The sequence below is a fragment of the Camelus ferus genome, chromosome 7 (assembly GCF_009834535.1).
Source record: "Camelus ferus isolate YT-003-E chromosome 7, BCGSAC_Cfer_1.0, whole genome shotgun sequence".
Lineage (NCBI taxonomy): Eukaryota > Metazoa > Chordata > Mammalia > Artiodactyla > Camelidae > Camelus > Camelus ferus.
Genome location: NC_045702.1, coordinates 65,569,187 through 65,588,338, shown reverse-complemented (window position 1 = coordinate 65,588,338; position 19,152 = coordinate 65,569,187). Strand labels below are relative to the sequence as shown.

General features: G+C 37.8%; 1 protein-coding gene across 5 annotated transcripts in view; it reads left to right on the top strand.

The window, feature by feature from the left end:
• The window catches only part of ZNF804B (zinc finger protein 804B), an 871,803-nt gene that overhangs the window by 78,433 nt on the left and 774,218 nt on the right, over positions 1 to 19,152 (top strand). For 4 of the 5 annotated variants that reach the window (XM_032484046.1, XM_032484044.1, XM_032484041.1 and 1 more), the window contains exon 1: positions 5,664 to 6,000. The exons of the other annotated variant lie outside the window; for it this stretch is intronic. The gene's annotated coding sequence lies outside the window, so the exon portion shown is untranslated. Of the gene's footprint in view, positions 1 to 5,663; positions 6,001 to 19,152 lie in introns of those variants that run through there. 5 annotated transcript variants of the gene reach the window in all.

Here is a 19,152-nt window from a genome sequence, read left to right as displayed (position 1 = left end):
TATTTTAAATCACTTTGTAAATGATTTATATTCATGAACCTTAATGCAAATTCAACAGCATATTTAAATTTAAGTTGAAATACAGTGTCTCCACATTATTGTGAAAGTCCACTTTTACACTCATCTCTTAATTACTTTGCTAAAAAACTGCAGGTTTTGAGCAAACTTTTACTTACTCTTCTTTCTGGAAAATAATGAAATGTTACTATTAACATGTACTCTTTGACCAAAGGTATTGCTCCGGAACAGTTAAGTCTAAAGTTCTGGGTTTTCTCATGTTTATTATGTCCTTCTGGCTTCATTTAATAAATTCCAGATTCCCCAGTGTAGCAAGTTCAGTAGAGGTCAGTGGATTCTCATGTCACTGGTTTGTTTACTTTTTATCTCCACATACCTAGATTAAAAAGTCAAGCTTTTTTTGCAGGAGAAATTATTTGAAAAGGTGCTGTAATGGTTAGAGGATGGTTCAAATGAATTGGAAAATTCTGTCTATAATGAGACAGAGAGCTTGAGTAAGTCCAAAATGGTTAGTTTGTTTAACAACAGTTCTACTGCTTGGCTTCAATGGCAATATGAAAACATGTCTCTTAGGGCTTTGTTTCTGATCATCATGCTGAGAATCACAGTCAATGTAAAGGACTGACATTTAATTACGCTTTGGTAGTATAGACTTGGTTAATGTTTGGGGCATAATCTGTTATAATACATCAGATTGTAAAAGGAAACAGATCTACGTAATCACAGTAAAAGACAATTCTGGTTGTGATTTGTAGCAGAGAAGAAAATAGTAGAAACTTGAACATATTTATTTTCTCCTTTTGTCCCCAAGGGTATCACTGTGCTTTGACTCAGAATTGTGAACAAATGAAAGTGATTCCCAGTATAAAATGCAAAACCCATTCAACTCAAGCCCATTAAAAAAATGCAATTGCATTTTCACTTTCTAAAGTATTGGAGTCAAGATATACTTAAACAGCAGTTAACCTTAGGGATGAATAAGATAACAAGCATCCTTCGTGCATATGCTCTAGCTAAAGTTCCTGATTTAATCTGAGAAATGTAAATACCATTATCCCTCTTATAACACAGGATCAGTGTATCTCAACCTTAGCACAGCTGACATTTGTGGCTGGATAATTTTTGTTGTCGGGGCTGTCCTGTGCATTGTAGGATGCTTAGTAGCATCCATGGACTCTACCCAGCAGGTGTTGGTAGCATCACCAACCTCCCTCCTTCCCCAGCTGTGACCAGAAATGTCTCCAGACACAGCCAGTGTCCCGGGGTGAGGGGAAGGGGCAAATTACCCCTAGTGGAAAACCCATGCACTAAAGACTTTCCTGGGTTTCGTGGTACGTTCAGTATTACAATTTAAAAGCAAAACATACCTATGGAAAATATTTGAAAGAGCAATAATCTTTGCTAGGAAGATTGGAAAAAAAAAAGATACTATATCATATATCTGGTGGACAGTGGCCAGAAAAAATGTCTTCTTGTGAATTTTCTAGTGCTATGATTTAGAGAGACAGTTAGAGGAGTAGGGATTACAAGGCCTTTCTGTTTTTCAAGCCCCAGAATCCAATGGCATGTTTTTAAAATTACGGTTAAAATAACTGAAGTGTAAATTATGTAATTCTCATATTGACTTCATTTCACAAAAGAAAATAACATTTATATTTAGAGAGAAACAAGTTGTCAGCAGCTTTGGGAAATCTCTAGGTATACCTAACTATGCCAGAGACCATGGGGATAAAATTAGGCCTTTCTCAGTGATGTGGCCATGGAGAATCATATTTTCACCCTTCTGTCCACGTGATTTCCTTATTTATGTTATCCAAGTATAAGATTGAGAGTATCAGTATTGTTAATATTCTCCTGTCAACAACTCTTCACTTTGGTTTTTCCTTTCATGTTTTTGTTAAGCTGATTTATTTTTCTCTAGAGTTAAATAAAAATGGATTCATAATACACTTGGCTTTGGGATTTATGACAGTTGGCCTTACCATTAGACTTTTATGCATGTATGTATGAGAGAGTGCGAGCATGGGTTCTTGGGAGGACACCCACTTTGCTTGAGTTTTTATACCCGTTTATAAGCCTCTTCCCTTACCATGCTGTCCATCTACAGCAGGTGTGTTGTCCATGTGAAAAGGCAGTTTCAAGATCTTTGAGTTTAAACTCTGCCAGAACCAGATTCTGCATCAAAATGTGTTTTCGAAGTCAGAATATCCCCGAATTACAAAAGCCCAGTTATCTTCCTTGCTCCTGTGGATCTTGGGTCAGCAGTACATGTGGTGCTCTGGCTTCCCCTAGGACTGACTGCTCTGGCCCTTCAGGGCGCCCATTTACTCCTCCAGCTGCTCACCTGCCCAGGACTCCCAGCAGAGTGGCCCCACAGCAAGCGCAAGCACTCTCACAAGTTCTCTGTTAAGCATGTTAGGTCATGCAGTTTATTTTCTCCCATCACCTTCACCACTACCTCCCTTTCTCAAAGCAAAAGACAATTCAAATTTTTCAATCCTTAAAGGAAACCATGAAAATCTTGCATTTCACTGTTGTCCCCCATCTGCCCCATTTCCTTTCATTCTCCAGCCTCAGTTAACCACTGTTGTCAGTTCCTTATGTATCCTTCCAGATTGAAAAAAAAAATATATATATATATATATATACAAGCCCATACTAGTATCTTCTTTTTTTCTCTTTCTTACATAAAAGAGAAGATATACCTGATGTGCAACACATGGATTTTTCCACTTAGCACTTTTTCTTGCAGATCTTTCCATAGTAGTACACAAGGAGCTTGCTTATTCTTTCTTATAGCTGTAAATATTACTCACTGTATGAATGTGCAATAATTTATTTATCCATTCCCTTATGGATGGACACTTGTGTTGGTTCCTTGCTTCACTGTCATATCAGCATTAACCCTTATGTTTGAAATTGGAAAGTTGTCTTCTATAGGGATAATCCTAACAGCAACATGTGAGCATGCCTATTTCCCCACAGCCTGGCCAACAGAGTATTAACACAATTTTAAATTCTAACAATGTGATAGACAAAGATGGAATAGTTTTAATTCACATTTCTCTTTATGAATGAGGCTGAGATCTATGGCTCAATCTTGACTGGGCCTTTTGAGTCCCTGTTATATTGTACCCCTTGAACTCTCAGAATTTTCTGCAGTATGAGGTCAAGTGGGGGCTGTTTAGAAGGTAGGCCCCTCAAGCTTCCACTGACTGTGTCTGGATGTCAGAGTTGACACAGCTCAGAGAATGTGCTTAATTGTTCTCTTCTATTTCTCTTAGAGTAAATCCAATATTTGTCTATCAAGTTACTGAATTTCATAACTACTAATTTGTATTTTCTTCTGACAATTTGTATGTTCTAAGACTACCAGTTAAATTAAATCACTTGTCTTAATTTGTGATGATAAACACTTTCTCTTTCTTGTGTAAATGCTCTGGAATTACGACTTAAAGGCTACTGCTTTTTCATCACGGCAAATCTGAAATTCTCCCTCCATTTTCATCATATGAAAAAAAATGCAAGCTTTACTTGTCAAAGATTGTCCTCTGGTTATGTTATCATCTTTCCATTGCATTCTCTTGTATACAATTGCAGATGCCAGCAGGTGAATGCATTCATGTAGGCATTCAACATTCAGCCAAGATTCCTTGAGTGTATGCTATGTGGCAGGCACGGTTATAGGCACCTATCATGTATTATAGCCCAGCAAAGACAGACATTTGGGTAGTCATCAAGCTTACCTACATTGTGTATGAGTAGAAAAGACTATGCATGGACAGCACAAAAGATTAAGACTGGCAGGCAGCCACCAAGTTCTATTCTTGGGTTTGCCCTTATCTTACTGTGAGTATTGGGCAAGTTCTTTCATCTCTCTGGGCCTCAGCTTTCTGATCTATGAAAAAATGTAATGTTGACTAGAATAGGTGATATTTACATCCCTTCTAGTTTTAACATTCTAAGATCATAATGCCCATATGCTACTTCTACACTTTAAAAAATACCCAAGAATGCACATTTATATACTAAGAAAAATAATTGTGCCCCCTCCCATTTGTGGATACCCCTCCGAGTATTCATAGTTATTCCTTTTCTGTCTGGAGGTAGCAGGATGTATATTTTCCCCAGGAATACATTAGAACTTGTCATTGTATGTAAACATTTGTACTGAAAAATCTCCCAGGGCATTTCATATTCAACATTTATGACATATTTTTTGTTGAATTATTTCTAAGTGAATAAAATGTCACAAAATATAAATCTCAGCAAAAATCTTTAGCAATAGACAGCTTTCGGAGAAGCCAGAGTGCTCAGAGCATGGGTATTAGAAATAGACACCGTGATGTTGGCCTGTGGTCTTTAGAGCCATCTCACCCCTCAATATCGAAGGATCCGGTCCCGCTGGAACAGAAGATATTGTAATCTAACTCTTCATTTAGAACGAGGCTACCTGCCTATGAACCTGGAAACAGTACATTTATTTTGGAAAGATGCTTAAAAAGATCCCACAGTATCATTTTATCAAGTCCCCCTCACTTCTGCTCTCTTCATATGCCTCTCTGGTCTCTATTACATTCACCCTGGGGGATTCTTCAGGTTAAACAATTTCATCTGCCACAGCAATAGGTTAAGTTGGACACTCAGTTTTAACATTTATCCTATTTCAGTGATTTTCATTCCAATTTAAAACAAGTTAAATAATTTCATTGGTTCTCTTGAATGCAAAATATTTAGGTTAATGATATTAACTTATCACTTGCCATGCTAGATAAATAATTAGTATCTCTATTATTTTCAAGTTAATATGATTTAGTGGAAAAATATTGGATTTCTGGAGTCTTGTTTTAAATGCCAGTTTCATCAGTTATTAGTTGTAATTTACCAGTTTTATCATTTATCTGAACTTCCAGTTTCTTCTGAAATGATACTAATAACTTTCAAATCATTATAAGGCTAGAATAATATATAAACATACAAAACTATCTAAACACAGTAGGACTCAATAAATATCAGTTGTTTTATTATTATCATCATTATTATAAATGATTAGATAAAATTTATGCTAGTAATTTTTCCCCTGAATTTTTCATGTAGGGGGAAGATTAGGAAGTTAGGTCTTGCTGTTTTTCTTTATTTCTTATTGGTATTTGAGAACTATTTATTTCTTATTAATATTTGAAAACATCTAGCAACTTAAATGATGAACATTCAAATATTGGATAAATTCAAAGAGGGACAAATCACTGCTCACAGAATCTGGTAACTGACCACTGTGTATAGAATGTAGTGTATATATTCCTAAAATGCCAACAATAGAGCTCTTTAATGAGCGATTTTTCTCATGATTTCTGTTCTCAAATTTATTATCATAAAAAATCACCATATTTTATTCAATACAATTGGCCTTCATTAGCAGTAAGTTTGAAAACTGACGAAGAAAGCAACTATGTTTTTAAAGGAGGAGAAAAGGAGACTGAACGTCACCAAGGAGTCATTTGAACAGGGGCACAAGGATGCATTTCGGAACTCATCAGTCTCACCTTCCGGGGACATGGCATCACTTCAGAGTGGAGCCTCTAGATGGCGGAGGAACACCGCGGACACGGGCTGGACTGTGCACCGCCGGGCGGAGGGAACGCTCACCAAGTCCCGGTGATTTGCGCGCGCACCGAGCGGTCGGGAGTGCCGGACGAGTTTACCAAGTTACTAATTATGGTCTCAGCATAAACGCCGAAGCCCTCTCTTCAAATAATTGCTTAAATGTAAGAGCGTGATGTGCTACCGCTTTTTGAAAAGGAAGTGTTTTGAGGAGATTGGCCTTTCAGTGTTTTAGAAGCAAAGACTTTTTCTTTCTTTTTGGTGGGGGTGTGAGGCCCTCAGAGAGCGGCCTGGGAACAGCGGTGATGGGCCAGACTCAGAACTCCGGATGGTGTGGGTTTGAATCCTCGCTCCCTCACTTGCTGTGTGCCCTTGGGTAAGGTATGTACACTCTCTGAGCTTTGGTTTGTGGTCTGGAGATAACAAGGGCGCCTACCTCATTAGGTCGTTGTAAAGCGTTGTAAATTAGCGTTGTAAATGCAAATTGAAGTAGAGTGCTTGGCACAGGGCTTGACACACGGTAAGTACCCCGTAAATGGCAGAATTGGAGCTTGATGAGGTACTAATACATGTTAGATTGGTTTATTCAAGTTGAACAATCCGCATCATGGGAATCGCTAGACTCTGAAGCAATTATCAGGCAACCTATCAGCTTTTTATTCCTTGCTCTTTAAGTGAAAGAATGTGCCTAATTCTCTATTTCTGGCTGACAGAATGAATGTCTTGTGGGAAGGAGGGAGGCCACGAATCTGACAGGAAGTTTAGGAACACACTTAAGCACACCACCCTGACAGAGCTGCTCAGTAGAGTTCTGGTACTTTCTTACGTTTCCAGGTACTCACAGAAACATTTACCTGGAAATAAGTGGAGAAACAGACACTTGATTATTAACGCAGAAACAGCAGCAGATCTAACTGCCCATATTAAACTCACAGCCTATTCTCCATGCCCAGGAGAGTGAAGAAACAGGGAAATCTGGGCTTTCTTCTATGCTCAGCCTCCAAGTGGCAGTTTTCTGGCACGTCTCAGGGTGGGGGAGCCTGTCCCTGACAGGAGCCTTTTCTGCAGGCCTCACTGATTCTACATCAGTGGGCGGCTGTGTGGGGCTGCAGGTCTGTCCTGCTCCTTTCCACACTGCACCGCTAAAACGGCCTATACCCTGGCTTCTCTCTCCCCACCTCCCGTGGGAAAGCTATGGTCAGTGGCTCCGTGGACCTGACGCAGGGAGCCCTTGGGGCGAAGCAGAAGTTCCAATTCTTGCCTAGGCCAATGAGGTTTGGCAAGTTGCACATGATGGAAACAATCCTTGTGTATTTAGGTTTTGAAAATTAGACAAAGATACTCCATAGACCTCAGCAGATTCTACTCTAAATTGTGGCTTAAATTTGCTCATTCCAGTTGCAGTTATTTTATGCCTATTACAGGCCAGGTCCTGTGCTCCATACTGCACAGTTACATAACAGAGGAGGGTGTGGTCTCTGCTCTCAGGTGTTCATGGGGAAGAGGAGCAGAGAAAGACAAAGAAGGCATCACGCTGCCTGCACACCTGGTCTGTGATTAGCTTACTCTTTCCCTGGGGTCCTTTTCTTTGTGCGCTGTGGGGGTTGGTGATGAGTCAGTTGTTCAGGTAGTGGGCTGGTGTGAGGGCAGAAAAAGGAAGAGAACTCAATCTTGTACATTATGTTGGGATTATCTTAGCCTTTACATATCACAAAACAACCATTTCAGCAAAAAATGTGGAGCATTGGACCCTGTATGTTATAATCTACTTTTTTAGGGAATTACTTTCAGGGATGTAGGGGGCAATCTGTAGTATTCATCATGACTCAGAATGACTATTTTTTTCTTTGCCAATTGCCCTTGTTCTTTGTTGGAAACACCTGACACTGTATTTATAATAAGCTTCCTGAAATCTGAGATAAGACCATAAGGAAAGAGATAAAATTATCATTTTTTTTATTCAGCTAGAAGGAGGAAGAAGGGAATTGGTTAGGATTTGGAGATGTTAGGTTTCCACAGTTCTCCTATGAATACCTAGAATGTGAGATTATGGAACAAACTCTGGGATAGCTCAAATAGCCTTGGAAGTAACAGGTATATAAATAGGTTTATTGTTTTTTTAATGGCACAGTCTTAAGATAAAGGTCAATATTGGTACAATGGTCAATATTGTACAATTGGTACAAGCCTACTTTTGGTATAATGTAGTTCTCAAATGTGAGGGGGTTTTTTTTGCCATCGCTTTTTTCAGAGGTAATCATAATTTTACACAGCAATATTACTGCCTTGTGTTATTCAGGTTGTTTTGAGGGAAATATTAACACTAACAAGGTGCAGGCTACCATCTAGAACATAAGGGAGGAATAGAATCATCAGGTTACCATAGGCACATGAATAAATGGGGGCCATCCATTTTTCTTACAGAAACCCAGAGGTTGGCTCTTTGGATGTTGAGAATGACTGAATATGAGTAATATATATGTATGTATGTGTGTGTGTGTGTTTGTGTATTCCAAAATTTATAATATATTTCTTCCATCTTTATTAGAAGTCTTTAAAATTTAAAAATATGAAGAAACATATATTCATCTGAACCATAAAGCAACCCCTCAGGAAAACCTTTCAAAACTTCGTCTTCATCCTAACACCCAGGAAGTATCAAGTCGTTTCTCACGTATAATTAGTACATCCCTTCTTCCCTTTCCTCCCTGAGCATAGGCATTACAAAATGAGTCATGCAGTTTTGTAGTAAATAAATAACACTGTTTTCAACAATTTGTTTTCATGTCTGGACAGATGTATTGCTTAATTTGTCAATTCTGAAAATTTATTTCTTCTGCTCAGTTTTTGTTCTTGGATGCAAACACGTACATACCTGCTACTGCAAATATGGAATAAAAATCTTAATTTTGTAATGTTAAAAAACAACATTTTTGTGTACAATCTTTTCATTTCACATAACAGCATGATTTATCAAGAGCATCACAGTATTTAAAGTGAGAGAGTTTTATGAAATGTGCAAGTCTTCTAGTTGAAGAAAGGTCATGGAACTGATATCAGCATAACCTATTCAGTTTTATATATGTGCAGAGGTTTCTCTCCTCCAGAATGGTTTTTGAATTAGAAGTAAACTTTAGCATTTGGTGTGTTATAAAATCTTGCAGAATATATGCTCAATTAATACATAGTTATTTACAGTTAATTCTGAATTACCTTCCTTCAGGGCAAGTAGCTTTTATATAGATAACCCACAAGCTTTTGTCCTAGCATCTTGTCCTAGAAGTCTAATTATCAGTAGTTTTATTAAAATGTGTGGGAATTCAAAACTTTCTACACAACAATCCAGTCATGTAACTGAAAACTAACTCAACTAGTTTTTTGGTTTCCCAATCCATGTGAGAATTTGACACTGTCATTTCTTAAAGAAATACAAATCACCATGTTAAGGTAAACTCTGTCTTTTACCCCTTTTATCAAGTAGGATGGGTGATAAAATATTTTGGTTTAAAATAATAAGCAAAAGAACATAAATACAAATAGAGCAGGAGAGTAATTGGCAAATTACTCTATTAATTTCTCTAATCATGACAATGAAAAGTCTCAAAGTAAAACAGATTCTCACATTGTTAACATTTCTTCCATGAATAGTTAAGAGGGAACTATATTATTTTTAAAGTTCTTCTCAGCCTTTAGGGCAAGTGAACAATAAAAGATAGATAACTGGAGGAGTTATCTGAATTATTCTCTGAAAAATTCTACCTGGTTATATATGTACTACATATATGAGGCCAAGGCAGATTTTTCAACTGAAATAGAGAAATAATTCCTTTGGTTTGCTAATGTGATGAACGTTTATCTGTATCTGAAAAAGTGTACTAGTTTTCAACGTTTTATTTTCTATTAACTTCAGAAGGTGCTTTCTTGTTTTTAGAGAAAGTTGTAAATTAAATTCAGTGTCTTTTTTTTTTAATCCTTAAAACACATCTGCAGGCCATCTAGGTGACAAGCATTATCAACTACACATTGCTGAGAGATGAAATTGGATTTTATAAGCTGCCTTGAAAATTATGACACGTTGAGTTACTTGCTTTAGTGGAAACTCAGCTCACACGCTACTGAGTCAAATGGATCTTTGACTTCATGGTATGCATGTGGGAGGTGAGGAGCTTTTGGTGTTAGGGGCTAAAGCAAGTTTATCCTTACACTTCTCTGTTCTTTGGACCCGCAGAGAGTGGGATTATGCTCATATTTCTGGGGTTCTACTCACACTGATACTTCCAACTGAAAGCTCAGTTAAGAACAAAAATAGAAATACTGAAGTCTCCTAGAATACAAAGAAATTATGTTGGTATGCATTGGTTTTATAGCTCCAGGCACCATAGGAACATAGATAATACATAATTACTCAAAGGATGACTTTTTTTTTAAAAAACAAAAAGAAACCTTTGTCTCTGACCTGGATAGTCTTATCCAGTCCTGTAACCTTTGATTAAGAAGCCCCCTCCTCATCCCCTCTCCATAGCCATCTTTGATTTTTCTGCAAGTAGGAAAATCCCAGTTGCATTCTCATTGGATGTTTCAGTGAATTTATAAGACTCCAATTTTCCCACAGGGAGTAAAAGAATGCCTGTAGTTTGGTATTCCTTGTTTGAATCATGCCCTTGGGAGGTCTTGCTTAGAAGTTGCTCAAGATTAATTTCACCTGTGGCCCCGTGTAGGTTTCTGGCCTGCAGCATCCATTAGGACACTTGACCTTCATTCACAGAGAACCCTAGTTCTGCAACGATTTGAACTCTGTCCCCTCCTTTTGAATGTACATACCTTTAAATTTGCAAGTGACAGCTCCTACATTTTCATAAAATCTGAATGGATTTCATAGAGGATACATACCCAGCAGGTCTGTGACACCAATTTATTCCTCGTACTCTGTTCTATACTCCTACTTTACTGATAGAAAAGAAAAATAATGCTATTCCTTGATAGCTCACTGCATTTAGGCATCTCAGATGTATGGATGAGCTAAGGTCCTAAGGAAAAGTTGCATAAACCGTAGTCATAAAAAAAGCACACTGCTGAGACTGTCTTTGAAAATGTGTAGCTTAGAATAAAGGGGCTGATTTTGCCACGGCAGTAAAATTGCAGTAGGTCAGCTCCTGCAGCTTTGATTGCTGCTCAAAACTTCAGAATTCAGATGTTATGAAAATGCAGGAGCTCTCACGTGTGCATTTAAAAGGCATACTTTAAAGGGGGAAAAATGAGTTTAGACCACCACCGAATATCTACTTGTACAAAAATGTAACACTCTTATTTATGTTTCAAATCAGACTTTCTAGAACATTGGCATGCGAGAAATTGAAAGGCATGGAAACTGCATAATTTAATATAGAACTTCTTTACTTGCCAAGAATAGGAACAATTCTTATTCAATGGGACAGCTAAATATTACATTATATAATGCCATAACTCACACAATAAACCAGTTTCAACTTAAGAAATTAGTTTTGCATAAGCTCAGCTATTAGTATCAGCTGCCGGGGACTGACGTGCTCATTATTTTTACTCTCTCTCTCATTGAGGTTTCACTGTAGTGGGATTTCTGTACACGAGTTCTTGGGAGAGTAGGTAAAATAGTGAAAAGCTGGACAAATTTCTCCAAGAGGTCTGAGGGCTGCAAAATTCCACCCTGACCTCAATGGGATGCTCAGAGAGGAAGGCCACAATATTTTGGGGAAACGGCCACAATTGCTTCCTCACTGAAGGCTGACTCCTGAAAAATCAGAAACTTTCCCTGCTAAAAAATACTTTGTAAGTCAAAAACAAACAAGCAGACTATTTATCGTTAATGTTCCCCTGGAGAGTGGCTGCTTTTTAAGACATATCATGTGCCCAGGAGAGGGCAATTATTCAGTAGTAATCTGACTCTTGACTGAGTTCTACCTATTTTGCTCAGTATTTCATTTCAAGCAGGCTTTTAATTTGCTGTTTTCTTTTTAAAATAATGCTATCTATTGATGTTACCATGGTAACCATGCTTTGGCAACCAAACCTGAGTGCTGCCCAAATAGTACTCAAAAATCAGAGAGCAAAATTGCAATAATGTAGAAAAACCGCCCTCATTCTTACCTGCGGAACCTTGAAACAACTAGCTGGTACTAAAAGGATGGAAAAGATGGAAGAACAGAGGGCATAACCTCGAGTGGAGACAACTGAAAGGAAAAGGGATTTAAAAATGGTGCCCATGGAAGGCTCTTTTCTTTGAAGTATCTGGCATTTTTAAAAAGTTTAACTGGAAGTAATCAGAAAATCTATGCTTGGTGTGGTGGGCGCGGGAAATTTAGAGAGCAATTCCAGTAGAACACCTCAAGAACTGGCTAGGGAGGGAGGTGGGGGAGGCCGGGGAGGAGAGAAAATGCCCAGACTGTGGCGTAGGTAAGATGGTTTGGACAGACACCTTTCCCAATTCAGTTGTAAGACCATATTCTAATAGTATAGCGTGTGTGTGTGTGTGTGTTTAGGGAGTGTTTCTCTAGTTGAGTATGCACTGGGCTTCAAACTGTTTGACAAAGAGTTGGTGTCCCCTTTTTTCTCAACCATACATTTGTATGTGAGTGTAATTCAGAAGTGCTGTAATTTTTTTTAAGTCATAAGCCGCTTTTTTTAGTGCAAGGACTGTTGAGAGAAGGATATAGGCACATGGTTGTTATTTCCTGAGTTCTTTAGTCAAAGGTCTGTTTATTCTACCTTCTGTGAATCCCCTGAATACATGTTCTTCTCTCTGTTTCCACTGATACTGCCTTCAGTTTTGGTTCTTATCCCCTTTCTCTGGATGACAGTTGCTCTTCTGTATTTCCTCCCTAGAATCTTACCACATGTTGGCAAAGTGATTGTATACTAATGCTAGATTGATCACGACACTCTCTTCCTTAAAATCTTATATATTTGTTACTTTAGCAACAAGTCCTCACTTTGTCCTTTATGCTAAGTACTTGCCTGCTTCTGGCCTCGTGTGTTGGTTGATCTCTCCTCCTCATTTTCCCGACACCATTAATAGATCTCTTTCTGGTTTCTGAATCTTGCTGAGTTCATGCTTAGTGCCTGGAATTCTGCCTCTTTGCCTCCCTCTCCAACCCATCCTTCTCTCCAACCAGCAAGAGGAGAGCAGTTAAGGAAGGAAACTAAAAGTAGCACAACGTTGTAAATCGACTACGCTTCGATTAAAAAAAAGAAAGGAAACAATTAGATGGTTGGCTTCATAACACTGAGTATTTGTCATTTATTGAAATGGCAACCTGTCAGAAATCTTTTCTGATTCAACTTCCAAATCAGTTTATATAAAGAGCATTATGTCCCTTCTCAATTTGTTAGGAAATCTGGTTCTATTTATCAAAGTACATTGAGATTTATTAATAAGATTTTATTCTACTAGTAATGACAAATTTATTTGCATGAATCAGTGTAAAATATTAATATTTCTTTCTAAGAACAAGCCACATATGGTTTTGCAATGTTTAAAAAATCTAGTTAAACTAGGAAACTCGGGACAAGTTTCACTAATTGGCAACAGTGGCAGCAACACTAATCCTCTTCTGGTCCTAGCACAGGCATCCACAGTGAGCTAGTTGGGGGCAATGTACCTGCAAAGAGAATGACCACATTCTCTCAGAGCTATTTGGGGGATACTCATAAGAGAGTGTACTCCGGACCATACGCTGGTGTCCCCTCCTTATGAATTTAGAAAAAAAGTGGATGGAATCACTGACCATTCATTGATGGCGGATCAGTACTGGTATTTCGGAGTGTACATTAGAGAGTTAGTCTGTAGAAATGGGATGGTGAAAATGGGGAGAACCTGTCTTGAATTAGCTCATAACCTAAGAAAAACTTTGAGTTCAGTCCCCTTACCTTTCAAAATATTCTTCATCGTCAAGCAGTGGTTCTCAAACTTAATGTGCATCAGAATCTCCTGGAGGGCTTGATCGACTATTGCTGGGTCCCATCTCCAGATTTTCTGAATTAGTAGGTTTGGAGTGGGGCCTGAGAGTGTGTATCTCTAACAAATTCTCAGGTGGTGCTGATGCTGCTTCTCTGGGGCTAGACTTTGAGACTCGCTGGACTAAGAAGTATAAAAGTGCCTGCAGTCTACTTCATAAATTAAGGGTGTAATTGTAAATATGCCATTGCTCTTTGAGTTATAGTCACTTCTGTAAGATGCAGGTAGGAAATGGAAACAACACACAGTTTGAAAAGAGATCTAACATGTTTTGTTCATCTCAACAAAATTATTTAATACTTCTTCCTAAAAAGAAAAAAAATACTCAGAAGGCTAAAAGCAAGAGAGAATTGTATCCAAAGTTCCCAGCAATCTTGAATTGAGGCAACGCACATGAGATAGTTTAAAAAACAACTGCACACGTACTCACACCATTTTTAAATCCAATATGTTGCTGCTTCTTAATTGACTGATAAATAAGCAACAAAACACTTAAGCAGTGTCAAAATTATAGTAGACACTGCTGTGTGATTTTCAAAGTAACAGAATTACATTTAGTAATAGTAATAGAAAAGGAAGATTATTTTTCCTTGTTAGGAGGAAATACAAATATCATGGGAACTAAAATAGCCAACATTTTCTTTTTCTCCCTCTCAGTTATTCCTCATGCAATAACAGTAACAAAAATCAAGCCCATTTTCTTTAGCAATTTACTTTTTCATAATGGGACAGTTGATAATAGAATGAAACAACATTAGTGTTTTTTTCAAAAGCAATTGTTGGGCTCTGTTCTTAGATGAGGACACATTCAATACAATCTTGTGTTCCTTCTGTCACTTCCATTTGCAATACTATAAAATTATTTTCAATTTCCACGTGATCGCACTATGTATCATCCATCCACACACAAAGATTAAAATTTTATTTACCAAGGCAAGAACATCTCCCAGTATATTTCTTAAATGTTTTCAACTTTAGGGATGAGAAACCAAGTCCTTTCTAGATAAGTCTCAATTATCCAGAAAATGCAATTAGTCACAGCAACTCATTCCTTGAGATTTTGGTGTCTATAAGGTGCTTCAAATGTGAAAATGAAATTTGTGGTCCCCAATGCATTTGAGTTATTTTCCAAATCTGATAGTAGATTATGTGAGATGCTCAAAGCAACTATGTTGACAGAGCAAAATGACATGTAGATCAAATACATAAACATAGTTTGATTAGCCTAGTATTCTAACCAACAGATAATTATTATCTATTCTAAATTCTGAACAGAAGTATCATCCTTATAGGAAGTGAGTTAAAAAGCAAGATAGTTACTTTTAAAATTCTCTTCATTAATGTTTAGAATCTCAAATAAGAACAGCAATTAAAAAGAACATATTCGGTAGTATTGAAATCATTATTAATGAATGTTCTTAAATTTATGAGGTTAACTGTGTCATCACCGTCATTAGTGTGTGATGTAGAGCTTTTAAGTTATTGGAAATCATTTAGTGAGGTTTCACTTCAGCTGATTGCAAACACACAACTTACAGGAACAGAGTGAGCATCCACTTCAGCTCAGAACATCGTAGTTTATTAGCCTAGAAATTCTGTCAGACCTCCTGACTAATCAGCACAATGTATTTGAGTTGTTGTGAATTCAGCCTTTTGGAATTCTACCTCTCTTTCCTTTTTTTTTTAATGCCTTTCTCCATTTTATTTTTCAATTGGTGATGGGGGAGGTAATTAGGCTTACTTACTTATTTATTTTTTCTAGTGGAGGTACTCGGGATTGAACCCAAGACCTCGTGCATGCTAAGCATACATTCTAGCACTGAGCTATACCTTTCCCCTGCCTCTCTTTACAGTTTCAGTTTTTCAGTTCAGTTTTTTTGCTTAATTCTCATCCTAATTAATTAATTAATAATTAATTTTTTTTTGTTTTTTGAGGGGGGAGGTAATTAGGTTTATTTATCTATTTATTAATTTGTTTATTTTAATGGAGGTAATGGGGATTGAACCCAGAACCTTGTGCATGCTAAGCACGCACTCTACCACTGAGCTGTATCCTCCCCTCAATTAATTCATTTATAAATAATTTATACCCCATCTTTTCCCAAGAAAGGATTTAAGGAGGCTGCACTGAGCTAGGAAACTACCATAAATATATAATGAGGTGGAGTTCCGTGTTCTCTCTTTGGTCACTCTTCCTTGCCTGGGAAAACAGTGCACCACAGCCTCTTCTCCCAGAACCCCTCTTTCCCTGCTCTGCAGGGCTCGCTTTGGAGGTGGCAGAGGACTAATCGTCCTTGTCCTAGTCATAAAGGACACAAACCAGGTTCAAGTTCTGTGTCTTCCACATACAACTTTGTGGTCTGGGGGAAGGCGCTTAATCTCTGAACCTGTGTTCTATCTTAAAAACAGGGATGATAACTGCATTTATCTCATAGGGTTGTACAGAGGATTAAATGAATTATTCTACATGGGATCTTAGAAAAGGGCCTGGCAGGTAGCAAGCACTGTTTGAGTGCTAGCCATTGGTACTGCACTTCTGTTCTCAACACATTTGCTGTTCTTCAAAGATGCTTCCCTGAGACAACACCTTAAGCCAAGGCTAAATTGTCACAGGAGCCTGTGCTTTTCCTTGTGATTCCTTTCATCTTTGCTGTTGGTATTTAAGGCACTTAGTCTGTTTCTCCCATGAAGCCGTAAGCTCCAGAAGGACTGGAATCTGTCTGTCTCAACACTCTATGTCTGACATCTAAGACAGTGCCCAGCACAAGGCAGTCACTAGGTTACTGTTGGGTTAGTGAATCCAGGGAGACCTGTCAATAAACATGCCAAGATGGGATTACAAATCATTACTGTGTTAGTTTTGCAAATTTTTATTTCCTAATTTTTGACGATTAATAGGTGTTTTCTTTATGTCATAATAAAGTACAATTCTGCTATATCACCTTTCTGTGCTATTGTAGGTCACTTCAGTAAGGCAGCAAAGGAGCTGTAGGATGGAATTCACATTATTATCTTTTGTGGAACATTGTAGTAGGTTAGTGGTTCTCAACTGGGGATGATTTTGTCTGTTAGGAGACATTTGGAAACATTTGAAGACAGTTTTTTTTTGATTGTCACATCTGGGAAGGTGCAACTGGTATCTAGTGTAGAGGCCAAGGATACTGCTAAACATCCATGCATGGGGTAGCCCCTTTCCTTAACGAAAACCGTCCAGTCTGAAGTGTTAATAGTGCCAAGGTTAAGAAACCCTCCTATAGATGGACGGAGCCTTGGAAAAAGAGTAATAAGTTCATGTAACTTTCAAAATTGTTAAATTCTGAAAAGCTGTTAAATTAAATTTACTGTGTTTTTTTTTTGGTGGTTTGTATTTGCTTTGTGATATGAATTTGCCAGTAGTTAAGTAGGAATGAGTATTGAATATAGTATATTCACTTATATCATCTGTGCCAGTTGACAACTTTGTAGTGTGCTACAGGTTTTCCCCTTTACATCCAATTGAAGTGGTTTTTAAAAGAAAAGTGTCAGCTGACTGCTTGTTCACACACTTCTAAATGCCCAGTTTGACAGAATTGTTCTTAAAAAAGCAGTTTATGAGCCAATTTAGCTAAAGCTGTTGGACAGAGCATACAAATAACCATTTGCTTACAAATTGTTGTTTTTATAGCTCTGGACTAATAAAACAGAAGTAAGGTAGGGCTCTGTAGTGTTTATGGAGCTTGGTCTGTTTGAACTTGAGTTTAACTTTAACATCTGGTACCCTAACAGCTAGGACAGGCTATGTTGTGCTGCAATAATAACATCTCAGTGACTTAACCCCAAAAGGCTTACTTTTTCTTTGGAGTCCACCATGTTTCTGAGTGACTTTGCCAGACGGTTGTCTCTGACAACTCAGCATTCCAGGCTGAAGACGGTGCCACCAGCTTGAAGCTGCACTCTGTGGAATGTATAGCCTTATTAGGCAAGTGGCAGGGAAGAGAGCACATGGGAAATTGTATATTAACTCTTAAGTGCTTTTACCTGGAATGGACACAGGTAGATTCCAGTAATATTTTATTGACCCAGCAAATTACTTGGCCATGCCAGATTTAGGGACTTGGGGAATTTTAATCCTCCCATGTTGTCTAAGAGAAGCAGAAATTCTCCTGAGCATGAACGATATCTATCAAAACTAGCTTTAGTATTTGTTCACCTTTATATGTTTGTGGCTGTTCAGGATGTTTATTAAGAAGATGTTTGACAGGTGCACAAATGCCATATCTTACACAAAATTGTCTCCATGTCATTATGCTCATTTGGGGGTCTGTATTTATATTTCACTTAATGTATTAGTAATTTGCTTCTAAATGTTTGGGCTTCTAAAGGAGAGTCTTTACCAAATGTCCCTGGTTTCTCAAATGGGCTGACATATTCCACAGGGTATTGGATGCTAAAGATAAAGATGGTGGCCTTTGCATTTTACATAGTGATAAGTGATGAAAACATTATTTTTGTGGTTAAAAAAATGAACATACCTCAGAATATTAAAAAATGAATTTTTAAGATAAAATAGGAGACCTCAATGAAATTTTGTGCTGAAGCAGATTAATTCTAGCTGTGTCCCAGAGGAATATACGTACTTTCCACTGCTACCAAGACTACTTCACAGGACAGGGGTCAGAGACACTGCTTGTGTCCCTAATTTGTTACTCAGCTTTGATTTGGATATTTCCTTAGTTGTCTTTGCTTGATGGAAATGATCATATCCTGTTTTTAAAAGTGGAGCTTCTTTAGGAATCCATCATTATATTCATCATGAAAATGGGGTTTTCTTTTGCAAAGGTGAACTCAGAATTTGTATTATGTGTCCTACTAGCAGTTTGGTAGGGGAAAGTGTATAATAAAATCGATCATTGTGTTCATTGCTCTAGATTGCATCATGGAACTATGAGAAGATACAGAGCTATACCCACTCTTCTCCATTTTACCATGGGAGTCTGTCTATTTATGGTTCCTATTACCTATAGCTATTTGAATCTGTATTCATTCATTCATCACACAACTTGTGCACATCTACTGTATGTAACTGGCATTGTGCTAGGTGTTGGGGATTAGGACAAGATGAATAAAACAGTTATTACCCTTCAAGATGTTATGTCAAGGACATGATGGCTTCAGGGATGTTGAAATCTCTCATTCATTTCACATATATTTATTGAGCACTGGTATGTGACCAGCACCCAGCAATACTCCAGCAAACAAGAAGCAGTAAAGTGTAGTGTTTAAGAGCCAAGCAGCCTGGAATCAGATTGCATCGTGGAGCTTCATGGAAGCTCTTTAATCACCTATACCCCAGTATCCTCCTTTGTAAAATTGGGGTCATGTAGAATTTACTCACTCATAGGAGGATCATATGAGATAAGATACACAAGGACCATGTAACTTTTGGCTCCTACTATTATTCCTCATTTTTTTCCCCTCATACTTTACTCCATCCTCACATCTCTCCTTTTCATTTCCTTAGACCAAGCAGTCCCAGTCATTAGTCATTAATCTGAATATTGTAG